The following is a 6,852-nucleotide window of genomic DNA, read 5'->3' as shown; positions in this document are numbered from 1 at the left end:
CTCCGCTTAGTAATATGCTTAAATTCAGCGGGTAGTCTCGCCTGCTCTGAGGTCGTTGTACGAGGTGTCGCACGCCACACCGCCAGCCGGCTGTGCACGCTACCGAGAAAGTACCGGTATGCGAACCGCCAGGCGACGGGCGCGCATCGCACGTTTGAGGAGACGCGGCCGGCCCCACAGGCGGCCGCGACACTCCCAGGTCTGCGAAGCGGGGCAAACGCCGCGCGCTTCAGTATACGTAGCCGACCCTCAGCCAGACGTGGCCCGGGAACGGAATCCATGGACCGCAATGTGCGTTCGAAACGTCGATGTTCATGTGTCCTGCAGTTCACATGTCGACGCGCAATTTGCTGCGTTCTTCATCGACCCACGAGCCGAGTGATCCACCGTCCTGGGTGATCTTTTCTCAAGTTTCCGCCGTCTCTTTCGAGACGGTCGCATAGGCGGGAGTGAGGCGTGTGGCGGCCCCTGTTCCAGCGTTCTGTGTCCAACGGCCTCACGGCCGACGGGCGTCGTACGGCTCCACACCGGAGCGGACAGGCACTCGGGCGAAAGTCATTCAAAACCGGCGCCAGGCGCCAGGTGCCGCAGGCCAGCCGCTCCAGCGCTTCAGCGCTCGTACCACACAACATTGCCGCTAGTTTTGAGAGGCACGCGTGGTTCCGCACGCGGCGCACGGCTACTGCGAGCCGTACAGGTAGCGTGTTGCGCGACACGACACGCACATCGAAAGACATGCAGTCTAGTCGGTAATGATCCTTCCGCAGGTTCACCTACGGAAACCTTGTTACGACTTTTACTTCCTCTAAATGATCAAGTTTGGTCATCTTTCCGGTAGCATCGGCAACGACAGAGTCAATGCCGCGTACCAGTCCGAAGACCTCACTAAATCATTCAATCGGTAGTAGCGACGGGCGGTGTGTACAAAGGGCAGGTGACGTAATCAACGCGAGCTTATGACTCGCGCTTACTGGGAATTCCTCGTTCATGGGGAACAATTGCAAGCCCAATCCCTAGCACGAAGGAGGTTCAGCGGGTTACCCCGACCTTTCGGCCTAGGAAGACACGCTGATTCCTTCAGTGTAGCGCGCGTGCGGCCCAGAACATCTAAGGGCATCACAGACCTGTTATTGCTCAATCTCGTGCGGCTAGAAGCCGCCTGTCCCTCTAAGAAGAAAAGTAATCGCTGACAGCACGAAGGATGTCACGCGACTAGTTAGCAGGCTAGAGTCTCGTTCGTTATCGGAATTAACCAGACAAATCGCTCCACCAACTAAGAACGGCCATGCACCACCACCCACCGAATCAAGAAAGAGCTATCAATCTGTCAATCCTTCCGGTGTCCGGGCCTGGTGAGGTTTCCCGTGTTGAGTCAAATTAAGCCGCAGGCTCCACTCCTGGTGGTGCCCTTCCGTCAATTCCTTTAAGTTTCAGCTTTGCAACCATACTTCCCCCGGAACCCAAAAGCTTTGGTTTCCCGGAGGCTGCCCGCCGAGTCATCGGAGGAACTGCGGCGGATCGCTGGCTGGCATCGTTTATGGTTAGAACTAGGGCGGTATCTGATCGCCTTCGAACCTCTAACTTTCGTTCTTGATTAATGAAAACATACTTGGCAAATGCTTTCGCTTCTGTTCGTCTTGCGACGATCCAAGAATTTCACCTCTAACGTCGCAATACGAATGCCCCCGCCTGTCCCTATTAATCATTACCTCGGGTTCCGAAAACCAACAAAATAGAACCGAGGTCCTATTCCATTATTCCATGCACACAGTATTCAGGCGGGCTTGCCTGCTTTAAGCACTCTAATTTGTTCAAAGTAAACGTGCCGGCCCACCGAGACACTCAATAAAGAGCACCCTGGTAGGATTTCAACGGGGTCCGCCTCGGGACGCACGAGCACGCACGGGGCGGTCGCACGCCTTCGGCTCGCCCCACCGGCAGGACGTCCCACGATACATGCCAGTTAAACACCGACGGGCGGTGAACCAACAGCGTGGGACACAAATCCAACTACGAGCTTTTTAACCGCAACAACTTTAATATACGCTATTGGAGCTGGAATTACCGCGGCTGCTGGCACCAGACTTGCCCTCCAATAGATACTCGTTAAAGGATTTAAAGTGTACTCATTCCGATTACGGGGCCTCGGATGAGTCCCGTATCGTTATTTTTCGTCACTACCTCCCCGTGCCGGGAGTGGGTAATTTGCGCGCCTGCTGCCTTCCTTGGATGTGGTAGCCGTTTCTCAGGCTCCCTCTCCGGAATCGAACCCTGATTCCCCGTTACCCGTTACAACCATGGTAGGCGCAGAACCTACCATCGACAGTTGATAAGGCAGACATTTGAAAGATGCGTCGCCGGTACGAGGACCGTGCGATCAGCCCAAAGTTATTCAGAGTCACCAAGGCAAACGGACCGGACGAGCCGACCGATTGGTTTTGATCTAATAAAAGCGTCCCTTCCATCTCTGGTCGGGACTCTGTTTGCATGTATTAGCTCTAGAATTACCACAGTTATCCAAGTAACGTGGGTACGATCTAAGGAACCATAACTGATTTAATGAGCCATTCGCGGTTTCACCTTAATGCGGCTTGTACTGAGACATGCATGGCTTAATCTTTGAGACAAGCATATGACTACTGGCAGGATCAACCAGGGAGCTGCGTCAACTAGAGCTGAGCAGCCGGCCGCCCGGGAGTGTGTCCCGGGGGCCCGCGCGAACACGCAAGCGTCCGCTCAATCATTCTGCAAACAGGAGGAGGCTGAGCTCCCCTGCACAATACACCTCGAAACCCTCTCAGGTCCCGGCGGCGCGCAGCGCCGTCCCAAGTACTTGGTCGGGTTCGAGAGAGGCGCAATCGCCCGGAGTTAGGCGAGTAGACGCTTTCGGTGCGACCACCCGTGCTCCCAACTGAGCTTGCCGCTGCCGACAGAGGCCCGGGAGCGTGCTGTCGTGGCATTGCCGGCGGGAGACAACACGCGCCACCTACGGTGACCGGCAGCTCCAACGCCAGCGCCACAGAAGGACAAAAGCCCCACTTGGGTGCCGAAGCGAACTCTCCCAGCACAGCGCACACGCCAACACATCCGCACAGCTGCGATACAAACCACCAGCGAGAACCGCTGGGGCGACCGAGCAGCAGACGGCGTCGCGGCGCCGAGCGCCGGGCGGCGGCGCATCCTCAACGCACACAGTCCTCAATCGGACCAGCACACTGCAGATGTCCACCGCGCTTCGCACCGGGCCCGCGAGGACCTACTTTGGCCGCACGGCGCCGCGCGCAGGGTGCGCCGGCGCGCAGCTGCGACGCCTGCCGCGTCCGTCGGCCGGCGCGCCTGCCACTGGCCGCCCCCACCAGCCGGCTGTAGCGCGTGCGCCCACGCACCGCGCGGCCAGCACGCCGGGAGGCGCCCCCTCACCGGCCGGGGACGGTCCCACCCAGCCACCGCCGCGTATCGCTTCACACCCAGATGCCGTTCAGTTTCGTCGGCATGGTGGGTATCGCTGGAACAACCGGTTAGTACCTCAACCTATCGTCGCCATCACCGATTCACCCCTAGCGAGAACAACCGCACCACAACGGGTTACCATTTCTTCATTTGCGTAACTTCACCAGAAAACGTAGGCGTCCATCGCCATTTGCAACTTCAACCATTATTGCATGCCTGTGTCAGGTGTCACGCCACACTACGTCTGCCCACATACACGCAACAAAATGTGCACGCCTAGACAATACGTGGAAGGTGGCCCCCGTACGTATGCGATGTCCATTGCTCGAACGACTGTCAACCGGCTTCTGTAGCATGTCGCAGATATGGAACGCGCTGCACCATGCCATCACGGTGTGTGAGGAGAGACGACTAGGTCCGAATACATCAACAGACAGCTCATGCTGATCGCCATCCACGGCGTCCGTTCCTCCCACACGTCTCTATGGCGTACCACACTGCAATCCAGCTCTCATAGGGAGACGACACGTAGCTGCGTGCACAATATTTGCACTGTATGGTCCGCCGTTTTTGGGCGCAGTCGTTGTACGGTCACACATGTGCCACGATGTATCATTCAGTACATAAGGACGAATGTGCAGTACAGATTGTGGTTCACGCGTACGACATCAGCGGACAGTTGACACAGGCCGCACCACAACGTAGCCTGCGTACGTCGCATGCGAAGGGCATTGAACATGCAAACTTGTCACCAACCACCTTGCGAAGGCAGGGGGCAAGGTGGGGACGTGGGGAGAGGTGGGGGGGGGGGGGGGCGGCATGTACGCCCTGCTGCCATCCACATTACAGTGTACAGCAGGAGCATGTGGAAAGTCAGCAAGACTTGCAAGGTGTTTAACATGAAGCGATACACAGGGGAGCGGGCAGTGCGAGTAGCGAACTATATTGCGAGGGTTGCGGGTGGGCAACACTACACTAATTGAACGAGTCGTATAACAATTACAGAGCAGGTTTAGGCGACAACGTGGGTTACGATAGGCGACAACGTGGGTTACGTTAGGGGACAACGTGGGTTACGTTAGGGGACAACGTGGGTTACGTTAGGGGACAACGTGGGTTACGTTAGGGGACAACGTGGGTTACGTTAGGGGACAACGTGGGTTACGTTAGGGGACAACGTGGGTTACGTTAGGGGACAACGTGGGTTAGGTTAAGGCACAACATGGGTTAGGTTAAGGCACAACATGGGTTAGGTTAAGGCACAACATGGGTTAGGTTAAGGCACAACATGGGTTAGGTTAAGGCACAACATGGGTTAGGTTACGGCACAACATGGGTTAGGTTAAGGCACAACATGGGTTAGGTTAGGGGACAACATGGGTTAGGTTAGGGGACAACATGGGTTAGGTTAAGGCACAACATGGGTTAGGTTAAGGCACAACATGGGTTAGGTTAGGGGACAACATGGGTTAGGTTAGGGCACAACATGGGTTAGGTTAGGGGACAACATGGGTTAGGTTAGGGGACAACATGGGTTAGGTTAGGGGACAACATGGGTTAGGTTAGGGGACAACATGGGTTAGGTTAGGGGGACAACATGGGTTAGGTTAGGGGACAACATGGGTTAGGTTAGGGGACAACATGGGTTAGGTTAGGGGACAACATGGGTTAGGTTAAGGCACAACATGGGTTAGGTTAGGGGACAACATGGGTTAGGTTAGGGGACAACATGGGTTAGGTTAGGGGACAACATGGGTTAGGTTAGGGGACAACATGGGTTAGGTTAGGGGACAACATGGGTTAGGTTAAGGCACAACATGGGTTAGGTTAGGGCACAACATGGGTTAGGTTAGGGCACAACATGGGTTAGGTTAGGGCACAACATGGGTTAGGTTAGGGGACAACATGGGTTAGGTTAGGGGACAACATGGGTTAGGTTAGGGGACAACATGGGTTAGGTTAGGGGACAACATGGGTTAGGTTAGGGGACAACATGGGTTAGGTTAGGGGACAACATGGGTTAGGTTAGGGGACAACATGGGTTAGGTTAGGGGACAACATGGGTTAGGTTAGGGGACAACATGGGTTAGGTTAGGGGACAACATGGGTTAGGTTAAGGCACAACATGGGTTAGGTTAAGGCACAACATGGGTTAGGTTAGGGGACAACATGGGTTAGGTTAGGGGACAACATGGGTTAGGTTAGGGGACAACATGGGTTAGGTTAAGGCACAACATGGGTTAGGTTAGGGGACAACATGGGTTAGGTTAAGGCACAACATGGGTTAGGTTAGGGGACAACATGGGTTAGGTTAGGGGACAACATGGGTTAGGTTAAGGCACAACATGGGTTAGGTTAAGGCACAACATGGGTTAGGTTAAGGCACAACATGGGTTAGGTTAGGGGACAACATGGGTTAGGTTAGGGGACAACTTGGGTTAGGTTAGGGGACAACATGGGTTAGGTTAAGGCACAACATGGGTTAGGTTAAGGCACAACATGGGTTAGGTTAGGGGACAACATGGGTTAGGTTAGGGGACAACATGGGTTAGGTTAGGGGACAACATGGGTTAGGTTAAGGCACAACATGGGTTAGGTTAGGGGACAACATGGGTTAGGTTAAGGCACAACATGGGTTAGGTTAGGGGACAACATGGGTTAGGTTAGGGGACAACATGGGTTAGGTTAAGGCACAACATGGGTTAGGTTAAGGCACAACATGGGTTAGGTTAAGGGACAACATGGGTTAGGTTAGGGGACAACTTGGGTTAGGTTAGGGGACAACATGGGTTAGGTTAAGGCACAACATGGGTTAGGTTAAGGCACAACATGGGTTAGGTTAAGGTACAACATGGGTTAGGTTAAGGTACAACATGGGTTAGGTTAGGTTACACGTTGTTGTAAGGAAAGGTGTGGGGGGGGGGGGGGGGCGGGGCGGCAGGTTCGTTGATAGTGATTATAGTAAGTGAATGCTTGTGACATGATGAGATTTGTCACGTCAGGATGCACCTTTGGCTTATTAGAGGCGGCGCTCCAATTCTATGCTTGTGTCAGACCTGTGTCTTTGACTCATGTCATTGTTTGTGCGCTGTGACAGGAGGTACTATTGTGATGTTGGGTGCACCGTTGTATAGGACATGTGTGGGTGTTGGTGCCTTATCTGCGCAATGGTGGATGTCGAAAGGGTGGGATATTCTATTTTCCGCATGGACCTCCTGGTCTGGTTGTGATAGTGTGGATTGTGTAATGTGGCGGAGAGGATGCACTGGATGTTGTTCCATGCTGGTGCTTACATATTGTATGTGCGCCTGTTAGAAGCAGAGAGTGGTGCGTGATCAGAGTGTCTGGCTGACGTGTGGTTCCCATTGTGGGCAGACTCTTTCAGCATGTATACGGACAGTT

The 6,852-nt window shown here is 54.4% G+C and overlaps 2 non-coding genes across 2 annotated transcripts; both read right to left on the bottom strand.

The window, feature by feature from the left end:
• Positions 1-243: 243 nt before the first annotated feature.
• LOC124732208 lies at positions 244-398 on the bottom strand. The gene has a single exon (XR_007008609.1). It is a non-coding gene; the product is annotated as a 5.8S ribosomal RNA (ribosomal RNA).
• A 352-nt stretch (positions 399-750) lies between these two features.
• On the bottom strand, positions 751-2,659 carry LOC124732200. Its single transcript, XR_007008605.1, has one exon. It is a non-coding gene; the product is annotated as a small subunit ribosomal RNA (ribosomal RNA).
• Positions 2,660-6,852: the final 4,193 nt, after the last annotated feature.

Source organism: Schistocerca piceifrons, unplaced genomic scaffold, assembly GCF_021461385.2.
Source record: "Schistocerca piceifrons isolate TAMUIC-IGC-003096 unplaced genomic scaffold, iqSchPice1.1 HiC_scaffold_1326, whole genome shotgun sequence".
NCBI classification, from domain to species: Eukaryota; Metazoa; Arthropoda; class Insecta; order Orthoptera; family Acrididae; genus Schistocerca; species Schistocerca piceifrons.
This window is presented reverse-complemented; position numbering and strand designations above follow the sequence as displayed.